This window comes from Hypanus sabinus, chromosome 3 (genome assembly GCF_030144855.1).
Source record: "Hypanus sabinus isolate sHypSab1 chromosome 3, sHypSab1.hap1, whole genome shotgun sequence".
Classification (NCBI taxonomy): Eukaryota; Metazoa; Chordata; class Chondrichthyes; order Myliobatiformes; family Dasyatidae; genus Hypanus; species Hypanus sabinus.
This window is the reverse complement of record NC_082708.1, coordinates 98292695-98320592: the sequence shown is the minus strand read 5'-3', so window position 1 is coordinate 98320592 and position 27898 is coordinate 98292695. Positions and strand designations below refer to the sequence as shown.

Sequence of the window (27898 nt, the reverse complement as noted above, 5' to 3'; positions counted from 1 at the left end):
GACCAGCTCGTGGGGGGTGTGGGTCAGAGACATTCTGTTGTACAGCACAGAATAGGGACCAACTCTGGGGTGGGGGGAGTGGGTTATAGTCATTCTGTTGTCCAACACAAAATAGGGACCAGCTCGTGCGGGGTGCAGGTCAGAGTCATTCTGTTGTATAGTACAGAATAGGGACCAACTCGGGGGAGTGGGTCAGAGTCATTCTGTTGTATAGTACAGAATAGGGACCAACTCGGGGGAGTGGGTCAGAGTCATTCTGTTATATAGTACAGAATAGGGACCAACTCAGGGGTTGGGGGGTGGATTATTGTCATTCGGTTGTCCAACACAGAATAGGGACCAACTCGTGCGGGGTGCAGGTCAGAGTCATTCTGTTGTATAGCACAGAATAGGGACCAACTTGGGGGGGGGCTGTCAGAGTCATTCTGTTGATCAGCACAAAATAGGGACCAACTTGGTGGGGAGGGTGTTCAGTGTCATTCTGTTGAACAGCACAGAATAGGGACCAGCTCGTGGGGGGTGTGGGTCAGAGACATTCTGTTGTATAGTACAGAATAGGGACCAACTTGGGGGGGGGCTGTCAGAGTCATTCTGTTGTATAGTACAGAATAGGGACCGACTCGGGGGTGGGGTCAGAGTCATTCTGTTGAACAGCACAGAATAGGGACCAATTCGGGGAGGGGGGGGGTGCTCAGAGTCATTCTGTTGTATAGCACAGAATAGGGACCAACTCGGGGGGGGGGGGGGGGCTCAGAGTCATTCTGTTGAACAGCACAGAATAGGGACCAACTTGGGGGGGGTCAGAGTCATGCTGTTGTATAGCACAGAATAGGGACCAACTCTGGGGGTGGGGGGTTGGGTCAGATTAATTCTGTTGTACAGCACAGAATAGGGACCAACTCGGGGGTTGGGGGATGGATTATTGTCATTCTGTTGTCCAACACAGAATAGGGACCAGCTCGTGCGGGGTGCAGGTCAGAGTCATTCTGTTGTATAGTACAGAATAGGGACCAACTTGGGGGGGGCTGTCAGAGTCATTCTGTTGTATAGTACAGAATAGGGACCGACTCGGGGGGGGGGGGGTCAGAGTCATTCTGTTGAACAGCACAGAATAGGGACCAACTCGGGGGGGGGGGGGGTCAGAGTCATGCTGTTGTATAGCACAGAATAGGGACCAACTCTGGGGGGGTTGGGTCAGATTCATTCTGTTGTATAGCACAGAATAGGGACCAACTCGGAGGTGGGGGGGGGTGGGTTAGACTCATTCTGTTGTCCAACACAGAATAGGGACCAGCTCGTGGGGGGTGTGGGTCAGAGACATTCTGTTGTACAGCACAGAATAGGGACCAACTTGGGGGGGGGGGGAGTAAGTTATAGTCATTCTGTTGTCCAACACTAAATGGGGACCAGCTCGTGGGGATGGGTCAGTGTCATTCTGTTGAACAGCACAGTATAGGGACCAACTCGGTGGGGGGGTTTCAGAGTCATTCTGTTGTACAGCAGAAAATAGGGACAAGCTGCGGGGGGGGGGTGGTGGAGTTGGGTCAGATTCATTCTGTTGTACAGCATAGAAAAGGAACCAACTCGGGGGGGGGGGGGTGTCAGAGTCATTCTGTTGTGTAGCACAGAATAGGGACCAACTCGGTGGGGGGTGGGTCAATGTCAATCTGCTGAACAGCACAGAATAGGGACCAACTCAGGGAGGGTCAGAGTCATGCCGTTGTATAGTACAGAATAGGGACCAACTTGGGGGGGGCTGTCAGAGTCATTCTGTTGATCAGCACAAAATAGGGACCAACTTGGTGGGGAGGGTGTTCAGTGTCATTCTGTTGTACAGCACAGAATAGGGACCAGCTCGTGGGGGGTGTGGATCAGAGACATTCTGTTGTACAGCACAGAATAGGGACCAACTCGGGGGTGGGGGGAGTGGGTTATAGTCATTCTGTTGTCCAACACAAAATAGGGACCAGCCCGTGCGGGGTGCAGGTCAGAGTCATTCTGTTGTGTAGCACAGAATAGGGACCAACTCGGTGGGGGGTGGGTCAATGTCAATCTGCTGAACAGCACAGAATAGGGACCAACTCAGGGGGGGGTCAGAGTCATTCTGTTGTATAACACAGAATAGGGACCAACTCGGAGGGGGGGTCAGTGTCATTCTGCTGAACAGCACAGAATAGGGACCAACTCGGAGGGGGGGTCAGTGTCATTCTGCTGAACAGCACAGAATAGGGACCAACTCGGAGGGGGGGTCAGTGTCATTCTGTTGTCCAACACAGAATAGGGACCAACTCGGTGGGGGGTGGGTCAATGTCAATCTGCTGAACAGCACAGAATAGGGACCAACTCAGGGGGGGGTCAGAGTCATTCTGTTGTATAACACAGAATAGGGACCAACTCGGAGGGGGGGTCAGTGTCATTCTGCTGAACAGCACAGAATAGGGACCAACTCGGAGGGGGGGTCAGTGTCATTCTGTTGTACAGCACAGAATAGGGACCAATTTATCCATGCCTACCTGAGCTACAGAGGTGTCCTGTATGTTTGCCCCTTATCCCTCTAAATCTTGTACCATGTACCTCTCCAAAGTCTTTTGAAAATTATAATTCTACCTGCACCTACAAATTCCTCTGACAGTTCATTTCACAAATGTGGGAAACTTGTCCCTCAAGTCTCCTTTTAGTTTTTTTGTCTCTCACCTCATATCTGTGTTCTCTTATATTTGACTCCCCATTCTCTGGGATAAATACTGTGATAATCCACATAAGGTCACCCATCAGTTTCCTACACTCTGAAGAAAAAAGACCCAGCCTATCCAGTCTTTTCATTTGATTCAAGCTAACCAGCCCCAATGACATCTTTGTAAATCTATACTGCACCCATGCCAGCTTGAAACATCTTTTCTATAGCAACATAACCAGAACTATGCACAATACTCATCTATGTCTTATACAGATATGTTGTCCCAACTTCTGCACTCAGAGCACTGACAGATGAAGACAAGTCTACTAAGTGCCTTCTTTGCCACCCTGTCCACATGTGTTGACACAATGGAGTTGCTTGCTCTTTCTATTCCCCGACAATCTCCAGAGCCCTGCTTTACTGTGTAACTTCTGCCCTGGTTTAACTTACCCACATTCAACACCTCACACTTGTTGAGTTATATTCCACCTGTCGTGCCTTGGCCCACTTCCCCCGTTGATTTAGACCCCGTGGTAATCATAGGTGGCCTATTAACACTGTCCACCCGCAAATTTACTCACCACACAAACTACATTCTTATCCAAATTTTTAATACTGTATAGGCGAAAGAACAGGACTAATTCCTGTGGTACACCATTAGTCAGAAGTCTCCAATCTGAAAAATTAACCCTCTGCTATAACCACTAAATCCATCAGGCCAATATTGTATCCAGTTGGCTAGCTCAGCCTGTGATGTAACCCACTGTACTAAACTACCATGCAGGGTCTTGTTCAAGTCCATGTCAACAACATCTTCTGCCCACCCATATCAACTCTCTTGCTCACCTCGTCAAAAAAAAACAAAATCAAATTTGTACAACACTTTTTCCCATGTACAAGGCCACACTGACAATCGCTCATTAGTCCTTGCTTCTCCAAATTAAGGTACTGTATATCCTGCCCAACAGAATCACTTTCAGAAGCTTTCCCAAACCTAATATTCAGCTTACCAGGCTGTAGTTCTCTGACTTGTTCTTTCAGCCCTTCCCAGTCTTCCAGGGCTCTCCAGATATAAATGTCTCTGCCAGGGCCACGGCAAATGCTTCTCTGCCTTCTCTCAATGTCCTAGGAAACATTTAAGAATACAAGCATCTTTTCTTCTACACTGAGCATATGTTTCAAGACATCACTTTTCCTTGAATTCCTTAATTTTCATGGCCTAAATACAGACGAGAAATATTCATTCAAGGCTGTGTCCATTAACTGTGTTTACATATACAGATGACTAAATTGGTCTTTAATGGCCCTTGTTCTCTACCTGGTTACCCTTTTAAAACAGTGAGACCGTGAGATATAGGAGCAGAAGTAGGCCATTTGGCCCATCGAATCTGTTCCACCATTCAATCATGGGCTGATCCAATTCTTCCAGTAATCCCCACTCCCCTGCTTTCACCTCTTTGATGCCCTGGCTAATCAAGAACATATCTTTCTCTGCCTTAAATACACCCAATGACTTGGCCTCTACTGCTGCTTGTGGCAACGAATTCCACAGATTTACCATCCTCTGACTAAAGTAATTTCTCTGCATCTCTTTTCTAAATGGACATCCATCAATCCTGAAGTCACGCCCTCTTGTCCTAGAATCCCCTATCATGGGAATTAACTTTGCCATATCTAATCAGGCCTTTTAACATTTGGAATGTTTCTATGAGATCCCCCCTCATTCTCCTGAACTCCAGGGAATACAGCCCAGGAGCTGCCAGACGGTCCTCGTATAGTAACCCTTTCATTCCTGGAATCATTCTCGTGAAACTTCTCTGAACCCTCTCCAATGTCAGTATATCCTTTCTAAAATAAGGAGCCCAAAACTGCACACAATGCTCCAAGTGTGGTCTCACAAGTGCCTTCTCAACATTGCATCACTTCTGCTCTAGTTATACTTATAGACTCTCTTAAGATTCTCCTTTACCTTATCTGCCAAAGTTATCTTATATCCTTTTTTGGCCCTCCTGATTTCTGTCTTAAGTATACTTCTACTCCTCTTATGCTTCTAAAGGAATTCACTTGATCCTAACTGTGTAAACCTAACACATGTCTTCTACAACACACACAAAATGCTGGTGGAACACAGCAGACCAGGCAGCATCTATAAGGAGAAGCACTGTGCTGCCTGGCCTGCTGTGTTCCACTGGCATTTTGTGTGTGTTGCTTGAATTTCCAGCATCTGCATATTTCCTCGTGACCTACGTTTACCTGTCCTTAATAAAGATCAGGAGAAGGAAAAGCTCATCAACCAGAACCTCATTAAACTGGTGTTACAAACCCTGTAACTGGGTGACTTAACAGCAAAAATAGAGATGTCTGTTGAAGTCTGATGATACTATTTTTAACAGTATTTATTAGTAAAAATACACAAAAATAATATCAATGCAAATATACAGATAATATACGGCGTCAATACTAAATCTAAAAGTGCGGGTATGGAAATAAGCTCTATCATTGTCTAGGGGATAATGTATTGTCCAATGGAAATATAAAGTTCACTGCAGTTCCACAAGCTGCCATCTTTTGGTTGTCGCTTTGTTACACTTTGTTGGAGAGAGAGAGAGAGAGAGAGAGAGAGAGAGATAATGGGAACATTTACCGCTACGGGTTTTTCCAACCTTCCTTTATGATTTTGATCCGTCAGGTGTCTCGTTGCCATGGCCATTCCTTTAGCTAAACCGTTCTTCCATGGTGAGCCTGCCACCCCAGGCAAGGGAGGACGCACACCAGCTTTCGCTATAAAACGCTGTCACGGGATTTCTAGTGTTTCTCCTGGTGCGTCTAAAAGGGTGTTCCCCCAGACCCCTCTTTTATCCTTACTCACGGGGTCTCAGATGTCAATCAGGTTGGGATGATGCAATCCCTCAACCAGCCCACTCTGGTTGTCCCCTGAGGGCTTCAATGAATAGTACAGTACTCAATACACAATTCCGTCTCCAAGAGACAATAGCAGTTATCAGTGGTTCCGTTCCACTGATGTCAGGACACATTCCAAACTTTGTGTATTCTGGATGTATCTCTCTCATTTCCTGGGTCTCAGACCCGAAATAATAGCGATCTTGTGATTCTCAAAAAGGAGGGGGCGACTTTGTACCCTTTGGCCCCTCAGAGTTGCTTCACCTTCGTGACACTGGAATCCCTTATCCTGCCAGCCTTGTCCTTCATTCTAACAGGAACATGTTGGCCCAAGATTACCCCTATCGCACATTTAAAAGCCTCCCACTTGCCAGATGTTTCTTTATCAACAACTTTACAAAACATTGGTAGGGCTAACGTAGAGTATATTTTTTGCATTTCTGGTTACCACACTATAGGAAAGATGTGATTGCACTGGAGAGAGTGCAGAAGAGGTTGTTGTCAACAGTGGAGGGCTTTAATTAAGTGGAGAGATTGGACAGACTCAGCTTGTTTTCCCTGGAGCAAAATAGGCTGAGTAGTGACCTGTTAGGAGTATATTAGTTCACAAACAGCATGGACAGGACAGATAGTCAAAATCGTTTTGCTCTGGTAACTGCTTCAAAAACAAGATGATATTGGTTTAAGGTGAGAGAAAACCCTTGTAAAGGGCAACTGAGGTTTTATTAAACACATGGTGGTTGGCATAAGACCATTATGCATAGGAGCAGTACACACAAAATGCTGGAGGAACTCAGCAGGCCAGGCAGCAGCTATGGAAAAAAGTACAGTTGATGTTTCGGACTGAAACCATTCAGCAGGGCTGGAGGAAAAATGCTGATGAGTAGATTTAAAAGGTGGGGGGTGTGGAGGGGAGAGAGAAACACTGCGTGATTGGTAAGACCTGGAGGGGGAGGGATTAAATAAAGGGCTGGGAAGTTGATTAGTGATAGAGACAGAAGGCCATGGAAGAAAGAAAAGGGGGGGGAGAAGCACCAGAGGGAGGCAATATGCAAGCAGGGAGATAACATGAGAAAGGGACAAAGGGATGGGAAATGGTGAAGGGGTGGGGGTGTAGAGGCATTACTCTAAGTTTGAGAAATTGATATTCATGTCTTCAGGTTGGAGGCTACCCAAATGGAATATAAGATGTTGTTCCTCCAACCTGAGTGTGGCCTTTTCCCAGCAGTGGAGGTGGCCATGGATGGACATATCGGAATGGGAAGTGGGGTTAAAATGGGTGGCCACTGGGAAATCCTGCCTGTTTTGGTGGAGGTTCTGGCTTGTTCCCTTATCGCCATCTGTGGTGTCATGTTAACGTTTTGGTTATCACAGCATTTTACAGTGCAGATGACGTACTGGGTCTTGGTATGTCGAATGAGTAGTCTTTAGGGTACTGAAAGTCTGTTCCTTTGTTGATGCTTTGCTGCATGCTTGAGTGCTTGATGGAGGGCGTTGATGGTGGGGAGGGAGGGCATTGAGGGTGGGGAGGGAGGTCGTTGCTTCGCTACTGCTTGTGCGTGTGAGGGGAGAGCTGGGGGGGCTTTAGGGTTCTATATTTAACTGTCATTCATTCTTTGGGACACTCCTCTGTTTTTGAAGAAAAAGAATTTCAGGATGTATATTGTATACATTTCTCTGACATTAGATGTATCTTTGAACCTATTGAATTTGTGTTCAATTACCACCTCTGCCTGTAAGAAATTTGTACGTTCTCAATTTGTTTCTTTCAAGTGCTCCGGTTTTCCCCCACAGTCCAAAGGCATATTGGGTGGTAGGTTATTGTAAACTGATTGTAAACTGTTCCGTAATTAGGCTAGGGTTAAATCTGGGGATTGCTGGGCAGCGTGGCTTGAAGGGCTGGTTCTGCACTTCATCTCAACAATAAATAAATGAATGCTTTAAGGATATTCATTTCCAGGCCTTCATTTATTTCCACGGTTTTCAGGGCACCTTCCTGGCTTGTAACTCTCAGTGTTTGCTGTATCCTCCTGGCTTTGCAGACTTGTACAGTATGTATTACAACAATATGCTGTTTTAAATTGAAAAATTGAGATTGCTTAATCTTCCGAGCATTGGTAGCCAAGCCTCCCGCACTTATGATCTGTAGCTTTCCCAGGTAACTGCCCGTGGCTCTCACATAACTGGGTCCCAGTGAAGAAGGCACACAACCGATGTCCCTCCTACATTGTGCAGTACTCTCATATTAGCTGCTTGAGCAGAATAGAACACTTTTACATAATTTAGTGCCATTTCCACTGCATTGGAAATCCTCCTCACATCTTCAAATGATCTGGACTATTTAAAGATTTTGGCTTACTCATCAATTAACTTGCTCACTCATCTGTCTGTCAACACCAGGAATATTTCCAAGTTACATGTCCTCACCAAGTCTCGAATTCACAACATAATTGCTTATTGCTTATTTCCTTCTAGCTTTGAAATCTTTAGTATGGGCATGGATAGAAGTGTATCTTTAGGTTTGCAATCACTTTATTAAATAGAAATTAACTGATTTATGTGGTGCCAAGTTAGCTAGTATCCAAACACACTTCCTTAAATAGTATGACTTCCTTCCTTACAAAACATCACAGCAGACGCTCAGAGAGTTTAAGTTTGGCACTGGAAGTCGGGGAGAGAAACTGGCTGTTTCATAACTGGTTGAAGTCAATTCTATTCCCAGGATTTATAACTGTACAATATAGCTACTAATATAATAAAAAAGAGAAAAACAAATGAATTGACCAAACTAATTAAACGAATAATTAATTCACATTAAGGATGGTTGAACAGGCAATGTGTCACAGCTGTGGAATATGGTACAACCAGATGCCGTTGTGAACCAGGACAAACATCAGGAAGGGGAAAGTTTGATCCCATCCACTCTGAAGAACTGTCAACAACTGCCACCAGGCTCATTGCTCCGTTACCCCACACTGCTTGCTTCCACCTCTAACCCAAGAACCCCAAACCTGGGTAGGCCCATTGTTTCTGCCTGCTCCTGCCCCACCGAAATCGTGTCCTCATGTCTTGATTCCGTTCCATTCCCCTTGGTCCAGTCTCTTCCCACCTACATCCATGACATCTCTCATGCCTTCAATCTCCTCAGTAACTTTCATTCCCCGGCCCTGACCACCTCAACTTCACCACGGATGTCCAGTCCCTATACACCTCCATCAAAAAGGCCTCTGCTCTTCACTTTTTTCTCAGTCAGTTCCCCTCCACCACCACACTCCTCTGTCTGGCAGAACTGGTCCTCACCCTCAAAAATGTGTCCTTCAGCACCTCCCACCTTCTCCAGATTCAAGGTGTAGCCGTGGGCACCCACATGGACCCAGCTAAGTCTAACTACATAGAACAGTCCACATTCCAAGCCTTCCCTGGTAATGATCCCCAGTCTTTCTCTGCCACTACATCACCGGCCAGCATGCTGCACTGGGGAGACCTGTCATAAACTGGGGACTGCTTCCACGAGCACCTCCACACCATCTGCCAGAAGCAGGACTTCCCAGCGGCCAAACATCCTGATCCTGATTCCCATTCCCATTCTAATGTGTTGGCACAGGAGGAGGCCACGGACAAAGATGAGACAACTTTCAGGGCAGAGGAGCAACCCTTATATTCCGTATGGGTAGGGACCAACCCAATGGCATAAACATTGGCTTCTCCTACAAGTAAACAATTCCACCCCCCCCCCCAATTCCCCACTCTAACTTCTACCTCTTCTCATTTGCCTTTCACTTTCCCTTGTGTCCCCTCCTCTTTCTCCCGTGGTTCACTCTCCTCCTTCCTCTCTAGCCCTTGACCTTACCCACTCATTTGGCTTTACCTATCACCTTCCAGCAAGCCTCTTTACCCTCTCCCCAACATTTTATTCTAGCATCTTACCTGTTCCTTTCCAATCCTGAAGAAGGGCCGTGGCCCAAAACATCGACTACTGGTATTTATTAATTTCCATGGATGCCTGACCTGCTGAGTTCCTCCAGCATTTTGTGTGTGTTGCTTAGGAAGGGAAAATTACCTGGTTGCTTTGTACCAGGTAGCTGCCATGTCATTTAATTTACAAACTTGGGATTTCAGAATGTGACTGCAAGCATGTAAGAGGACCTGCCGAGTGGGCTTGAGTTCCATTAGCTGTTTTAGATGAGAGTGGAAACGGCAGGGTAGAAGAGCTTAAAGAGCGTAACACAGGAAGGCTTTCAAATGGTAGGTGCAATGGGGATGTAGTGATGGTAGAGGACAGCTTAATGAGGGGAGTTTCTGTAGCAAAGAACAAGTGACAGGAAGCCAAGGGTTCAGGATAGTTGATAAGAACTGGATAGAAAAATACTAGTTGAGGGAGGATTTAGTCATCTCGTCAGTGCTTGTCTTTTCGCTCTTTGGGACTCTGGACTTGGAGCAAGAGCTAGAGCAGCTGAATTCAAAAGAGCTGAGAAATGGTGCTTGTGATTGTGGGCCAATGTAGGAGTGGGGAGGCTTTGGTCCAAGAGGTCCAGGTGCTCAGAGCAAGAGTAGGAACTTTGATTGGTTAATTAGAAGGCACTTTATCCAGTTAAAGGAAGGTAAGGTTGAGCGGAGTGTCCTTTGCGGCCGAAATTGTGAAAATGAGAAGTTGAGGCCTTGGTGAAAGGACACGGGTAAGAATCGGTAAGGTTTTATTTTTAGTATCCTTAGTATTTATTTCAGTGTAGATGGGATGATAGTTAGGGCAGTGGAATGCCCCTCCTGCAAACTGTGAAAAGGCGGGATCTCCTGATGATTACATCTGTGGCAGGTTCACCCAACTCCTGTCAACCCAGATCAAAGAGCTGGAGCTGGAGGTACTCAGGACCAGCCAGACAAGTGAATGAGGTTCACACGCAGGGCTCAGGTTTCAAATAGATGGGTAATCATTGGGGGACAATCAGGGGAGTAAGCAGGGTTCCCCTGTGGCCATGTCCCCCCTAGGATACTGTTGAGTGGTCTGTTCTTTCAGGAGCTCAAAGCAGTAATCCAGTCTTTGGCTCCGAGGCTCAGGCAGAGGGTGTAGTTTGACAGGGCAGTAGTGATAGGTCCCTGAAAAATCTCTGTGGGAGTGGGGGGGTATTGTGAACAGCCTGAGGCCATTGTATAGTACACATTGGTAAAAACATCACAGATAGAACAAGGGATGAGGTCTTGCAGAATGAGATTCAGGTTAGTGGTAGGATCTTGAGGAAAGTTATCTCCAGATTTTTCATAACACCAAGTGCTAGCGAGATCAGAAATGGAAGGATGGGCCAGATGGATTTGTGAAGAGGATCTAGTGCAAGGGGGAGGGATTCATGTTCTTTGACCATTGGGATTGCTCTTGGGCTAAGAGAGGGCTGGGTCGCACTTGAACCAGAGGGGGAGCAATGTCCTTGCTCATGCTACATGAGAGGATAGTGGGACACTGGACAGGAGCAAGTCATTGGATAAATCAGCAGTCTGTGAGAGCAAGTTTAATCATCAGAGTAGTCACGGGCATTGTAAAGGAAGGGAAAAGAAAACTAAGTCAAACTGCATTTATTTCAATGGACGAGGTTTAAACACGCAAGGCAAATGGACTCAGAGCAAGGATTAGCTCTGAGGAATAGATATTGTAGCCATAACAGAAACATGGTTGGAGAAGGGGAGGACGGGCAGCTCGATATTCCAGGAAAACAGATGCTACAGGCATGAAAGAGGTACGGGCAAGCAAGAGGAGCTACAAGCGGTTTCATAAAGGAGGATTTGACAACAGTAAGACCATAAGACTTAGGAACAGAATCAGGCCATTTGGCCCATCAAGTCTGCTCCACCATTCCATTATGGCTGAATTATTACCCCTCTCAATTCCATTCTCCTGCCTTCTCCCCGTAACCTTTATTACCTTGAATAATCAAGAACCTGTAAACCTTTGTTTTAAATATACCCAATGACTTGACCTCCATAGCTGTCTGTGGTAATGAATTCCACAGATTCACTACCCTCTGGTAAAAGAAATTCCTCCTCATCTCTGTTCTAAATGAATGTCCCTCTGTACTGAGGCTGTGTTCTCTGGTCTACATTCTTCCATGACAGGAAACATCCTCCCCACATCCACTCAATCTAGGCCATTCAATATTTGACAGGTTTCAATGAGATCCCTCTTCATTCTTCTAAACTCCAATGAGCACAGTCCCCTAGCCATCAAACACACTTCATATGTTAACCTAGCCTGCTGTGTTCTGCAAGCATTTTGTGTGTGTTGTTGTTTGAATTTCCAGCATCTGCAGATTTCCTCGTGTTTGCTCATATGTTAACCCTTCAGTTACCTAGACACAACATTCTTGGACAATCATACGGTGTGGCCATATTGGTGTAATTTAGAAACAAGAAGGGTCTCTCTACCGCGGTTGTATTCTCGACCCCCAGTAGTCACCAGGAGCTTGGGGAGCAGGGATAGAATGTAGAGAAACTGCTCATAGTTGTAAGAATAATAGAAGTGTGTTAATAGGAGACTTTAATTTCCCTGGTATTGATTAGACCACAGAGAGTGTTAAGGGCTTGAATGGAGTGGAATTTGTGAGCTGCACCCTGGAAAATTACCTTAGTCAATATATATATATATATATATATATATATATATATATATATAGAGAGAGAGAGAGAGAGAGAGAGAGAGAGAGAGAGAGAGAGAGAGAGAGAGAGAGAGAGAGAGAGAGAGAGAGAGAGAGAGAGAGAGAGAGAGAGAGAGAGAGAGAGAGAGAGAGAGAGAGAGAGAGAGAGAGAGAGAGAGAGAGAGAGAGAGATAGATCTCTCTCTCTCTCTCTCTCTCTCTCTCTCTCTCTACTCGGGCAGATGTAATAGTGGACCATCTCTCAGGGAGTGAAGTAGGACAAGGAAATGAAGTGGCAGCCAGGGAGAACTTCAGCTCTAGTAATCGTAACTCCATTTGTTTTAAGGTGGTGTGGAAAAGGAGAAGACGGCCCCACAGGTTAGGGTCCTAAACTGGACCTGGGCTAATTTTGGGGGAATTAGGCAGCATCTAGCAGAGGTTGATTGAGTGAGACTGTTTGAAAAAGAAGCAACAAATTCAAATGAATGGCTTTTAAAAATATAACAGCAATTGTGCTGGCAGCATGTTAGAGTGCAGGGTGACCTGACAAGTATAGCGAGTCCTGGCTGACAAGAGATATTGAGAGTCTGGTGAGAAAAAGAAGGAAACATACATTAGGTTTAGGAGGTTGGGGGCAAGTGAACTACTGGATGACTATAAAAATAGTCATACTCTTAAGGGGAAATTCAGAAAGACAGATACAGGGACCTGACAGGTGAAGTTAATGGAAATCTCAAGAGGTTCTTTAGCTATATTAAAAGTGAAAGGTGGCTAGAGAGCGGATAGGCCCCTTAGTGATAAGCAGGACCACCTATGTCTTAAGCCACGGAAGATAGAACCATAGAACACTACAGCACAGTACAGACTCTTCAGCCCTCCATGTTGTGCCGACCCATATAATCCTTAAAAAAAAGTACTAAACCCACACTACTCCATAACCCTCTATTTTTCTTTCATCCATGTGCCTCTCCAAGAGGCTCTTAAATACTCCTAATGTTTTAGCCTCCACCACCATCCCTGGCAATTCATTCCAGGCACTCACAACCCTCTGTGTAAAAAACTTACCCCTGATGTCTCCCCTAAACTTCCCTCCCTTAATTTTGTACATATGCCCTCTGGTGTTTTCTATTGGTATCCTGGGAAACAGGTACTGACTACCCACCCTATCTATGTCTCTCATAATCTTGTAGACCTCTACCAAGTCCCCTCCCATTCTTCTACGCTCCAAAGAGAAAAGTCCCAGCTCTGCTAACCTTGCTTCACATGACTTGTTCTCCAAACAAGGCAACATCCTGGTAAATCTCCTCTGCACCCTCTCCATAGCTTCCATATCCTTCCTATAATGAGGTGACCAGAATTGAACACAATACTCTAAGTGCAGTCTCACCAGAGATTTGTAGAGTTGCAACATGACCTCTCTACTCTTGAACTTAAACCCCCTGTTAATGAAGCCTAGCGTCCCATAGGCCTTCTTAACTACCCTATCAACCTGCGCAGCGACCTTGAGGGATGTATGGATTTGAACCCCAAGGTCCCCTTATTCATCCAAACTCTTAAGTAACTGACCATTAATCCTGTACTCAGCCTTCTGCTTTGTCCTTCCAAAATGCATCACCTCACACTTGTCCGGATTGAACTCCATCTGCCATTTTTCTGCCCAACTCTGCAGCCTGTCTATATCCTCTTGTAACCTTCAACAACCTACAGCTCCATCCACAACTCCTCCAATCTTCATGTCATCCGCAAACTTATTCACCCATCCTTCTGCCTCTACATCCAGGTCATTTATAAACATCACAAATAGCAGGGGTCCCAGGACAGATCCCTGCAGCACTCCACTAGTCACCGACCTCCAGGCAAAATACTTTCCTTCCACAACTACCCTCTGCTTTCTTCCTGTAAGCCAATTTTTTAATCCAAACAGCCAAGGTTCCACTTATCGCATGCCTCATGACTTTCTGGATGAGTCTCTCATGAGGAACCTTGTCAAATGCTTTGCTAAAGTCCATATAGACCACATCCACTGCCCTACCCTCATCAATTTCTTTTGTTACCTCATGAATGGGTTTTCAATGAATATTCCTCCTTGGGTGATTACTGAGGAGCAAGTCATGGTTGCTCAGGAGGTAAGGAACGTGGAGATGTTTTGGGGGATGTTCAAGTTCAGGTTGAGGTTTATTCTCATTCAGACACACAGATGTACACTGCCAACTGAAACAACGTTCCTCCAGACCAAGGTGCACTGCACATATAACTCAAATGTAACAGGTCAGTAATACTATCACAATCAAATTAACAACTAATAAGGTGCATTTATGACACAAGTTAAAAAGTAAACAGCATAACACTACTGGTGCATCATATGTGTGGAGATTGTATTGTTGGAGTGAGTAGTATTGGAGTGGTCATCTGAGGCTTTTGTGCTTTCTGAGTTCAGCGAGGAGAGGCTTGAGTGAGAGAAGGTGAAAAAGCTGCAGTTATTTTTTCCAGTTTATTTATTGTTTCCTTCTTTATATTTGCACAGTTAGAACAGTAGCTATGCCAAACAGGATAGCTGAATGCTGCTCCTGCAGGATGTGGAATGGCAGGGAGATCTCCTGTGTCCTTGACGACTTCACCTGCAAGCCTCATTCAGGAGGCTGAAGGGTGATCGATAGGACATATGGAGAGGTAGTCATAACCCAGGTGCAGGACACAGGAGACAGACAGGAAGGGGAAACGTATCAAACTGCCAGTGCAGAGTAGTCCTGTGGCCATCCCTCTCAGCAACAAGTATACTTTGAATACTGTTGGTTGGGGGTGGGGGTGGCTGGGATGACCTAGTGGAGGAAAATCACTGGCACTGAAACTAGCTCCGTGACTTAGAAGGGAAGTGGGGAGAAGAGGTGAGCTGTGGTGATAGGGGATTCATTAGTTAGGGGAACAGAAAGGAGGTTCTGTGGATGAGGAAGAGATTCCTGGATGGGATTTTCCCTATCAGGTGCCCAGGCTTGGGACATCTTGGATCGAGTCCTCAGCAGTCTTAAATGGCCAGAAATCGTGGTCCATGTTGATGCCAATAACGAGATTCTGCAAAGGGCGTTCAAGTAGTTGGGTGCTAATTTAAATGGCAAGACCTCCAGGGTTGTGATCTTAGGATTGCTACCTGTATCAAGTATTAGTGAGGCCAGAACCAGGAAAACTACACTGTTTAACACCTGGCTAAGGAGTTGGTGTAAGAGGGAGGGCATCAGAATTTTGGATCATTAGGTTCTCTTCTCGGGAAGGTGGGACCTGTACAGAAGGGACTGTTTGCACCTGTGGTGAACTATGTGCCTGTCGGGACACGCCCCTGCTGACTGCTCCTGTGGCTCCTCCCACAGGCTCCTGTATAAAGGAGACCTGCGGCCTGAAGATCGGCCTCAGTCTCCAGGACCTTGTATGATAGACACTCACTCCTGGTTCCTTCTTCCAGTCAATAAAAGCCGATATCTCGCCTACGTCTCAGTGTGAGTTATTGATGGTGCATCAGCACCTGAACTAGAAAGGGACTAATATCCTAGCAGGAAAATTCGCTAATGCTGCACGGGCTGGGGTCTTAAACTAGACTTGCAGGGAGATGGGAAGCAGACTGCCAGAACAGACAGTGGAGAAATTGGGGAGACAGATCTTAAGACCCCAGTCAAAGCCAAGAATCAAAAGGTTGAGCATGATACAACTAATGTCTGAGCTGTGTATATTTCAATGTAACAAGTATTGTAGGAAAGACAGATTGGCTCAGGGCATGGATCAACACATGGAATTATGATATTGTATCCATTAGTGAGATTTGGTTGCAGGAGAAGCAGGACTGGTAGCTTAGTATTCCAGTTGGTGGTGCGACAGAGAGGGAAGGGATTAAAGAGGAGGGGTGGTATTACTAGTCAAGGAAAATGTCACAGCAGAGATTCATTAGTACAGACTGGAGAATTCATCTAGCGAGACTTCATGGGTGGAACTGAGAAATAAGGAAGACATGACCACGTTAATAGGGCTATATTACTGATCACCCAACAGTCAACAGGATTTAGAAGAACAAATAGATCGCAGACTGTTGCAAAAAACATAAGGTTGTAATAGTAGGTGATTTTAACTTTCCACATATTGATTGGGACTCTCAGACCGCAAAAGGACTAGATGGGAGAAAGTTTGTCAAATCTGTTCAGGAAAGTTTCCTTCATCAATACATATCAGTCCCAACAAGAGAGTGTGTGATACTTGACCTTCTGTTAGAGAGTGAGAAAGGGAACAATTTGCCTCTAATGATCATAATGTCATTCCTGTCAAAGTTTTGTTCATTGAATGGTTATTTGTTGGTAGGAAAGGCCCCTCACTATTCTGGAAATACTTCGAACCCAGCTTTATTATTTCTGTTCTCAACGTGTCAGGCAGAATTGCTTTTCCAGTATCCTTGTCGAACTTCAGAAGTCCAATGTCATGCTGTTCAATCACTTCTGGTTTGACAGTTCGAGGCTCCTTGACACCATCCAGTTCACTAGGTTCAGTGTCGTCAGGTTCAATCTCGCCAGGTAAAATCTCATCAATAAACTCAACATTACCACCATCGTCTTCCCCTCCTGTCATGTCCACGTTCTCTGTGGCAGCCTCACGCTTAATCTCGTCATACTCGGATTTATCTGACCTGACTTCCTCCTTGGCTTGTGACACATTTGTACTTGATCCACCTTGGGATTCGAACAAACTGGTAGCAGATGCAGGCGACTCCATGGAACCTGTGGAGCTACTTGTTTTGGGCTTTTCAAAGAAGGGCATGAAGAACTTGCTCGACTTCTTGGCTTCCTCCGTCTCCAACTTTCGTTTCTTCCGTCCTTCAGCTCCACTTTCCTTCTTCGTAAAGAAACGTTTCATGGTCTTTTTACACAATGCTCTGAAATAAGGGCATCCCAGTGCTTCTCACCCATGATAATCAAAGACAGATCATACATCTGAAGAAAATTCTTTTTTCACTATCCGAGGATGGCTTGTCTGACTTTAATAGAAACTGCTCAGTGGTGCCCAGGGCACATGCCATACCTGCCATACCTTAGATACGCCACTGATTGCAGCGGCCCTAGCATTCTTAGTGACAGGTGAGGTAATGTAGGATTGGAGGACAGCTGATGTTGTTCCACTGCTTAAGAAAGGCTGTAAAAATGTACCAGGAAATTGAAGGCTAGTGAGCCTGACAACAGTAGTGGAAAAATTATTGGAAGGTATTCTGAGGGACCGGATGTATGAGTTATTAGATAATCAAGAACTGGGTGGGGATAGTCAACATGGTTTTGTTCATGGTCGGTCCTGTCTAGCCTATCTTCTTTGAGGAAGTTACCAGGAAAGTTGAAGGTAAGGCAGTGCAGTGGATGTTGTCTACATTGACTTCAGCCAGGCATTTGACCAGGTTCCATGTGGGAGGCTGGTCAACAAGGTTCAGTCGCTCGGCATTCAAGATGAGGTAGGAAATTGTATCAGACATTGGCTTTGTGGGAGAAGCCAGAGAGTGGTAGTAGATGGTTACATCTCTCTCTGGAGGCCTGTGACTACTGGAGTACTACAGATATCGGTGTTCTGTTTGTTGCCATTTGTTATCGATATCAATAACCTGAATGATAATTTGATTTCATTCACTGGATCAGCAAATTTGCAGATGAAAATTTATGAGGATGTTGCCAGGACTGGAGGACCTGAGGTATAAGGAAAGATAAAAAAAAATAGGTTAGCACTTCATTCCTTGGAATGTAGAAGGGAGAGATTTGATAGAGGTATACAAAATTATGAAAAGTATAGATAGGGTAAATGCAAACAGGCTTTTTCCACTGAGATTGAGTGGGACTACAACTAGTCATGGGTTAAGAGTGAACGGTGAAAAGTTTAAGGAGAAAGTGAGGTGAATTTCTTCACTCAGAGGGTCAAAAAAGAGTGGAATCAGCTGTCAACACAACTGGTGTACATGAGCTCGATTTCAATGTTTAAGAGAAGTTTGGATGGCAGGGGTATGGAGGGCTCTGGTCCGGGTGCAGTTCGATGGGAATAGGCAATTTAAATGGTTCGGCATGGACCATATGGGCTGAAGGGCATGTTTCTGTGCTGTATTCTTCTATGACTCTGTTTCCTGCCTGATGATAGGGGGTCACAGGGATTGCTGGACAGATGGGAGGGATCATTAACAAAGCTTAGCGCTCCTGATAAACCTTGGTATGGAATCAGAACCATAATATCACCGGCATAGGTTGTGAAATGTGTTAACTTTGCAGCAGCGGTACATGAATGAATTACAGTAAGTACATATATATATATATTAAATAGTTAAATGAATAGACAATAGACAATAGGTGCAGGAGTAGGCCATTCAGCCCTTCGAGCCAGCACTGCCATTCAATGTGATCATGGCTGATCATCCACAATCAGTACCCAGTACCTGCCTTCTCCACATATCCCTTGACTCTGCTGTCTTTAAGAGCCCTATCTAACTCTTTCTTGAAAGCATCCAGAGAATTGGCCTCCACTGCCTTCTGAGGCAGAGCATTCCATAGATCCACAACTCTCTGGGTGAAAGATTTTCCTGAACTCCATTCTAAATGGCCTACCCCTTATTCTTAAACTGTGGCCTCTGGTTCTGGACTCCCCCAACATCAGGAACATGTTTCCTGCCTCTAGCATGTCCAATCCCTTAATAATCTTATATGTTTCAATCAGATCCCCTCTCATCCTTCTAAATTCCAGTGTATACAAGCCCAGTCGCTCCAATCTTTCAACATATGACAGTACCGCCATTCTAGGAATTAACCTCGTGAACCTACGCTGCACTCCCTCAATAGCAAGAATGTCTTTTCCTTTTTTTTGGAGACCAAAACTGCACACAATACTCCAGGTGGGGTTTCACCAGGGCCCTGTACAACTGTAGAAGGACCTCTTTGCTCCTATACTCAACTCCCCTTGTTATGAAGGCCAACATGCCATTAGCTTCCTTCACTGCCTGCTGTACCTGCATGCTTACTTTCAGTGACTGATGTAAAAGAAAGAAATTAAGATAAATAGTTCAAAAAAAATTTTTTTAAGAAGTAGCGAGGTAGAATTCAATGTCCATTCAGAGATCAGAGAGCAGAGGGGAAGAAGCTGTTCCTGAATCACTGAGTGTGTACCTTCAGGCTTCTGTACCTCCTACCTGATGGTAACAGTGAGAAAAGGGCATGTCCTGGATGGTGGGGGTCCTTGATGATGGATACCACTTTTCTGAGGCATCGCTCCTTGAAGATGTCTTGGATACTACAGAGGTTAGTGCCCATGATGGAATTGACTAATTTTACTAATTTCTCCAACTTATTTCAATCTTGCTCAGTAGCGCCCGCCCTCCCCTGCCGTATTCCAAGTGATGATGCTGCCAATCAGAACGCTCTCCACAGTACATCTGTAAAAGTTTTCAGGTGTCTTAGGTGACAAACCAAATGTCCTCAAACTCCTAATGAAACATAGTCACTATCTTGTCTTCTTTATAGCTGAATCAATATGTTGCGATCAGATTAGTCCTCAGAGATCTTGAAACACAAGGACTTGAAACTGCTCACTCTCTCCACTTCTGATCCATCTATGAGGATTGGTTCGTGTTCCCTTGTCTTACCCTTTCTGAACTCCACAATCAGCTCTTTCGGCTTACTGACACTGAGTGCAAGGTTGTTATCGCAACAGCACTCCACTAGTTGATATATCTTGCTCCTGTACACCCTTTCATCACCATCTGAGATTCGGCCAACAATGGTTGTACCATCAGCAAATGTATAGATTGCATTTGAGCTATGCCCAGCCACAACAGTCAGTGGTGTAGAGAGCATAAAGCAGTGGACTAAGCACACATCCTTGAGGTGCACCAGTGTTAATTGTCTGTGAGTTGGAAATATTATCACCAATCCACACAGATCGAGGTCTTCCAGTTAGGATATCAAGGATCTAATTGCAGAGGGAGATACAGAGGCCCAGGTTCTATAGCTTTTTGATCAGCACTGTAGGAATGATAGTGTTAAACGCAGAGCTATAGACAATGAACAGCATTCTGATTTATATTGTCCATGTGATCCAAGGACACATGAAGAACCATTGAAATCACATCCGCCTATTATGGCAATAGGCAAATGTTAGTGAGTCCAGGTCCTTGCTAAGACAGGAGTTGATTCTAGCCATGACCAATCTCTCAAAATGTTTCTTCACAGGGTCACCAGATGTAGCAAGGATCCTCACAGCTATGATTTTATTCTCCTTTCAAACTGAGCATATAAGGCATTAAGCTTGTCTTGCAGTGAAATATCACAACTATTCATGATGTTGGGTTTTGCTTTGTAGGAAGTAATGGCCTGCAAATCCTACCAAAGTTGACATGCATCTGATGTTGCCTCCAGCCTCTCCTGGAATTGTTTCTTGGGTCTTGAAATAGCCCTCTGCAAGACCTGGTTTTGTTGTATGGAATTAAATGCCACAGATCTAGCCCTCAGCAGACTATGAACATCCTGGTTCATCCACAGCTTTTGGTTAGGGAATGTACTGTAAGTTTTCATAGGCACACACTCATCCACACAGGTTTTATTGAGGTAGGTAACAACTATAGCATACTCATTCAGACTCGGAGATGAATCACTGAATACAGTCCTGTCCATCAAATCAAAGCAGTCCTGTGAGCACCCCTTCTCCTTACCTTCTTGGTCCTCACTACTAGTGCTGCCATTTTCAGTCTCTGCCTATACTCAGAGACACAGCCAGGAGATCAGACCTTCCAAAGTGCAGACATGGAATAGCACAGTAGGCACTCTTGCTGCAGTGGTCCAGTGAGCTGCTTCCTCTGGTACTATAAGTGATTTGTTGCTAATAATTGCTTAGGGACTTTTTCAAGCTGGCCTGGTTGAAATCCCCCAGAATGCTGGGGAAGGCATCAGGGTGTGCTGTTTGGTGCCTGTTGATCACATCGCACAGTTCATCTAAAGCTTGTTTGACATTGGCCTGAGATGGAATGTACACTGCTACCAAGATGATTGCAGAAATCTCCCCTGGCAGGTAAAATGGATGACACTTGATTGGAAGGTTTCCAGATCTGGTGAACAGAAGTGGGACAGCACTGCCACATTTTTACAGTGTGAGGAATTGATCATGAAGTGAACCCCTCCTACGTTTGGCTTTGGAAGACTCAGCAGTCCAATCTTGGTGGTGTATTGTGAACCTGTCAATGTGAATCACTGCATCTGGAATAAAAGGGATTCACCGAGATTCCGTGAAAGAAAAAACACATGTGGTCCTAATGGGAGGAGGCATTTGCAGTTCTAAAGTGAATAAATTCCCATGGCCTGTTATGTGCATCTTGGACTTTGTGGGAGCACTCCTACTGGGGCATAGGCCAATAGCAGCTCGCTGGAGCCCTCTGTCCTGGGCCAGTCTTTCACATTCGGACAAAGATTCTTCTCCTCCCAGGGATGAGACCTTAGGAGCTTCCATTGCCATTTCTGTAGCACTGTATTTTTAAAAGGATGGGTTGCTAGCCCCATACCAAACCCTCCTTTTTTGCAGCTAGGCTTGGGACTGTCCAGGGTGGAGTTGGACTTTGTAGACGGCTATAGAGGAAACTGCAGAGGCCTTTGTGGAGATATTTGTAAAGCACTGATAATGTTCCCAAAGACTGGAAGGTGGCTAATGTTATCCCATTGTTTATGAAGTGTAGCAAGGACAAGCTAACTGAAGGGAACTACAGGATGGTCAGCCTGACACTGATGCTGGGGAAGTTATTGGAGGGAACTCTGAGGGGCAGGATGTACCAGCATTTGGATAGACAGAGTCTGATTAGGTGTCAGCATGGTTTTGTGGGATGGGAGGTCATGCTTGATGAACCTTTTAAATGTTTTTTGAAGAAACCAAAATGGCAGGTGAGGGTAAGGCAATGGATGTTGTTAATTTGACTTTAGCGAGGCCTGCAACTAGGTCCCACATAGTAGGCTGGTCTGGAAGATTAGGTCCCATGGAATCCAGGCAGAGGTTTTTAGCTGGATTCCACATTGGCTTACAAGTAGGAAACTGCAATGGAAAATAAGTAGGCTTTGAGAATTCACATCAATGAGGGAGAAAGTGCACTTCAAGGTTACTACAGAGCATTTTTTGAAAGTATAGCAAGAGGTTATTTATATATATATATATATAGAGACACACACACACACACACACACACACACACACACACACACACACACACACACACACACACACACACACACACACACACACACACACACACACACTGTAGAATGACTGATGAAAATCAATGTTCATGCCCATTAGGGACTCCGATTTACAATGACTAGTCTGAAGAATCTCAGAGATCCTTGGCACCGATCACAATTCCAGTCCGAGGAGAACTCCAACAGGCTCGTTGACTATTCATACTTATGTGCTTCTTTTCTAATCTACGCTTTCCAGTCAACTACAATTCTAAAGCTAATTACTTCTTAATGAATTTTACATTGTCAGCTGAACCAGTCTCACCCAGTGACCTTGTCATTTCACATTATCTTGCCTCGCATGCTTCAAGGCCTTAATAAGGACCCTATGAATCGAGACATTTTGTTTTACTTTATCTTCCTGATTAACATACCTGCTCATCCTGATCATTGTAGAGCTGTGGACTGACAACATTTTGAGTAAAAAGGTCTGTCCGTAATCCTCTCATTATAGAAGCGCAGGGTGGTGATTGAAAGTTATTTCTTGAAATGGAGGCTGATGGTATGCCACAAGGGTCAATGTTAGGATTTTTGTTATGCGTTACTTATATCAATAATTTGGGTGTGAATGCACAAAGCTTAATCAATAAATTTGCAGATGACATAAAATTAGGAAGTGGTGCTAGTGAAGAAAGTTATCAGATTACTGGGCAGTGTTGATCATTCAGGGCCAAAATGTTGCAAATGGATTTCAATATAGTTAAGTGTAAGTTTGGAAAGTCAAGCTAGTGTAGGATGTATAATATGAATGGTTGGGCACCGGGGAGGGTATTGGAACCGAAGGACTTGGGAGTACAAGTGCATTGTTTGTTGAAAGTAGGTGGACAAGGTGGCGAAAACGGGGTTTAGCATTCTAACCATTATCCATGAGGGCATTGAGTATAGGAGACATTATATTGCAGTTGTAGGTTGGTGAAGCTGCACCGTGTACAGTTCTGTGTACAGTTTTGGTCACTTTTTACAGGAAAAGCATGGCTAAACTGGAAAGAGTGAAGAAAATATTTATGAGGATGTTGCCAGGACAAGACAGCCTGAGTTATAGGGAGAGGTTGGCTAGGCTGGGGTCTTTATCCCTTGGAGTGTGCGAGAATGAGGGACAGCCTTATAGAAATGTTTAACATTATGAGAGGAATTAATGAGGTGGATTGTAACAGTCTTGCCCCAAAGCATGGCAATTCAAAATTAGGGGACATATTTAGGGTCAGAGGGAAAAGATTTCATTGGGCACCTTTTTTTCTCACAGAGGGTGAGGATTACATTGACTGAGCCACTAGAAGAACTTATCGTGGCCTAAGGTAGAAGGAGATGAGTTATACAGCGCTTGTTACGTACACATGCAGTTCAACTCTTTGAGTGATTATGCAGAAAGTTTGAAGTTAATAACTTATCTCCTTCTACCTTAGGCCACGAACTTATCAATCACCCCTGCTGTGGACCACTTTCTGGAGGTCCAAGATGCCGACTTCTACAAAGAAAGGATCGTATGCTCCACGACCGCTGGACTAAGTTTGTAAATGTAGGAGGGGACTATGTTGAAAAATAAATATGCTAGGTTTTCTAAAAATTGACTCCTTCTACCTTAGGCCACAAACTTATCAATCACCCCTCGTAAAAATTAAGATTAATGGATTATTAGTATTGGTGGTGGTTGATCCTGGATTGAAAGACAAATCTCAGAGAAGTATTTCTCTATGTATAATCAACCTCAGAGGTAATCATCTCTGAATTATTAACTGAAGCATAAATTAGCATAGGATAAGTAAGATTAGACAAATTAATGCCCAGCTCAAAGACTGCAGTGACAGAACAGGGCACGTTAGCATAGCATTTAATCTAAATGCTATGGCAGCCCCAGAGAGCTATGTTCATTTCCGCCATTGCCTGTACATTCTCCACATGTCCATTTGAGTTTTCCCCAGGTACTCAGATTGCAGCCACATTCCAAAAACATACAGAGTTAGTAGGTTAATTGGTCACGTGGGTATAATTGGGTGACGTGGGATTGTTGTGCTGGAAGGGACTGTCACTGTATCTCTAAACAAGAAATTAGGTGTATTCTGGATCAGGAGGCACTGGAATCTGTGACTGGAAGTGGTACTGTTGAGATGGCCACACTGCATCCAAAGTTCGAGTCAGCTGAATAACTAAAGAATTAATTTCTCTTTCTGCTCGCCACTGTCTTTTACAGTTTAAGATTGTTCATAGGGCTCATATGTCCAAATCTAAATTATCTCGATTTTATCCTAATATTACTCCTCTTTGTGATGAATGCAAAAGTGGCAAGGCTTCTCTCATTCATATGTACTGGACCTGTCCTAGTCTAGAGAAATTTTGGAGGGATGTTTTCTTAACTTTATCCTGTATTCTGAATCGCCACTTAGAACCTAACCCTTTAATTACTCTTTTTGGTTTCTTGGCTGAGACAGATATACGTTTGAGTTTGACTAAACGTCGAATATTATCTTTTGCTTCTCTCCTGGTTAGATGTCTAATTCTTCTTAGACAGAGAGATGTTGCCCCACCCACACACGCTCAATGGCTTAACGATATTATGTCCTGTTTAGATCTTGAAAAAATTCATTACTCAATTCTTAATTCGGACATAAAGTTTCATAAGGTCTGGGGACCTTTTATTGAGTATTTTCATAACTTTCCTTTTGATTAAGTTTCTTTTTCAGTCCCTTGCTTTCAGCTTTTTTTTGGTAGTAGGCATTATTATCTTCTGTTTTTAATTGTATTTACAGTTTTGGGGGTTTGAATGTTCTGATTTATATTTCTTACATTTTGCTCTGGTTGGTCTGGATTTTTTTTCTTATGGAGGTGGGGGTGGATACTAACTTCACACAACAATTTGGGTGCTTTTTCAATTATTATATTTTGTATTATATTACCATTGTATGTTTATCTTGCACTGTATTAATTTCCTATTTCATTCGGGGTTTTTTTTGTAGTGTTGTAAAAAATGCATTAAAAATCAATTTAAAAAAATAAAAAATAATTAATAAGGATAATGGACTAAATAGAGGAGACAAGAAAAAAATGGAAAAGATGTGATCGATTAAAGAGGAAATACAAGGCTAGAAAGAAACAGAGGAAGTGAAAAGTAGACTGTAGCAGGAAACATAGAGAATTCAACATGGCAGATATGGCGAGAGGTTACAAAAATAATACTGAATACGGGCAACAATTAAAACAAATTGTGCATATAGAAATAAAGAAGTATCATCTGATTGTGAGCATAGGAACATGACATGACTAGCACTGTGGTGCAGCACTAACCACACGGATTTGATCCTGACCTCAAGAGCTGTCTGTCTTGTATGTGTTACCCTTTTGGTACCTCCTGGATGTTCTGGTTTTCCATGTGTCCATATAATAGAGAAGGAGGCCTTCCAGCTCATTCTCCATGAGCCTGTATTGGCTCATAGAACAACCGATTCCTCCATCATTCCTTCCTGCAACCTACTCTACCCACCTTCAAACGAAAGGCAGGTTTCAATAGTTCGAGAGTTCATAGGACATTTAACCTCCCAACGTGCATCTCTTTGGCATATGGGGAAAGACTGGAACAGCTGGAGAAATCCCTCTTTGTCACTGGGAGAATGCGTGGACTCTTCACAGACAATACCAGAGATCAGAGGTCAGGATTGAACCTTAGTCACTTGATCTCTGTAGTAGCTGCACTACTATGCCATTCAGGACATGTTGGTGGGTAAATTGTCCATAATTGTAGGTACAGACTCAAAGAGTTCAGGGGACTTGCTGGGTGTATGAGAGAAAATAGGCTAATGGGAGATAAGAAACAAATAGACAAATTGGTGAAGATGGTGGTTGAAGACATTGTTCAAGTTCAAGTTTAATGGTCATTCAACCATACATGAATACCCATGGATACAGCCAAACGAAGCAGCATTCCTCCATGTCCAAGGTGCAAAACATAGTACCAATAGTCAAACATAACACAAGGCACACGTAGCACATATAAGATAGCAGTAAACATACATTCTCACAAAAAAATACAGTATAGCCGAAGTCACCGACTATCATTATGTATAGACTGATGGTGATGGATGACAAGCCCACAGCAGTCCGATCCTCAAAAGCTCATCCAGCCGCAAGCAAATGCATTGCCTTCCCCCAAGAGAACACCAGAGGGCAGCACCTAAGGGAGAGGCCAGCCCCCACCCAACATGCATTCCAGCAACCCTGCAGAGACATTGCTCTCTCCCACACCGCGTATGGCACCTCTCCCCGGGCAGCTACAACACTTGACCCTGCAGCAAATCGGATTTGTAGTATTCTATATTACCAATGTCCAACAGGGTTTCACAATCACAAGAAAGACGTTCAAGACAAACACTCACACAGTTAGTCTGCACATCACCTCTGTCTCTGACTCTGACAGCTGGCAACAACGCACCAGGACCAGCTCCTCTGCTATTGAGCAACTCGCAAGTGGGGTAGAATTACAGCACTTGATGTTCTTGATAACTAGCAGTGTCTTCCCATTGTAAAAAGAGGTAAAGGACAAACAATCACACCTTGGGTGGGACCTGGAATGGTCATGCACATAGCCATGTTGCCAGAACCAGTGTATTGTGTGCAGTTCTGTTGCCTGGCTCGGCTATAGGAAGCTAAATGGAATGTGCAGAAAAGATGTCTATTGTCTATGTCTATTTTGCTGGGTAGGTAATCCAAATCTGGAGGTGTAGATTTAAGGTGGTAGGGGGAAAATGAGAGGCACATTTTTTAAACAGATAGTGTGGGAATGTAGAGTAACCTGCCAGAGGAAATGTTGGAGGTGGGTACAATGGTAACTTTAAAAATACATTTAGGTACATGGATAGGAACGCTTTAGAAAAATATGGGCTAAATGCAGGCAAATGGTGTCGTGTTTTTTAAGATTTCAATAATATTTGAGTAATCTTGTATATATGTATTTTTTGATTAAGCATTCTTGTTTCTTTAAATAATTCATTAATTGCATACGTTATCATGCTACCGTGTGATACAGGCATGCCTCGCTACAAGTAAAGACAATGTTAGACCCAGATTTCAGGTTCCCATGTCTTCCTTAAAATTAGTTCAACGTTTTGAAGTTACAAACATAAACAACTGGGATTAGCTCAGGTCGTGAACTTGGTAAGTATGGATGACTAGGGCCAAAGTGCTGTATAACTCTACCAGTCTGTGACTCCAGGTAGAGGAATGGGACAGACGGGTGGGCACTGAGAGACAGCATAGGTCTGATAAACTAAAGGCCATAAGTAAGTGTGAGAACACTGAAATGTATGTGACATTGAGGAAGGTAAAAGAGGGTGCGGAAGTAGCTCTGTTAATGAATGATGGTCTTAGTACAACAGAAAGGGATGACTTAAGTTTAGGAAACCAGGATGTATGAGCAGTGTATATGCAGGTAAGAAATAATAATGACAAGAAA

General features: G+C 44.2%; 1 long non-coding RNA gene across 1 annotated transcript in view; it reads left to right on the top strand.

Moving 5' to 3' along the window:
* Positions 1-23993, top strand: part of LOC132390798 (uncharacterized) — a 34403-nt gene extending 10410 nt beyond the window's left edge. Inside the window, exon 3 of the long non-coding RNA XR_009511012.1 lies at positions 23862-23993. This is a non-coding gene — a long non-coding RNA (uncharacterized LOC132390798). The remainder of the gene's footprint in view (positions 1-23861) is intronic.
* Positions 23994-27898: the final 3905 nt, after the last annotated feature.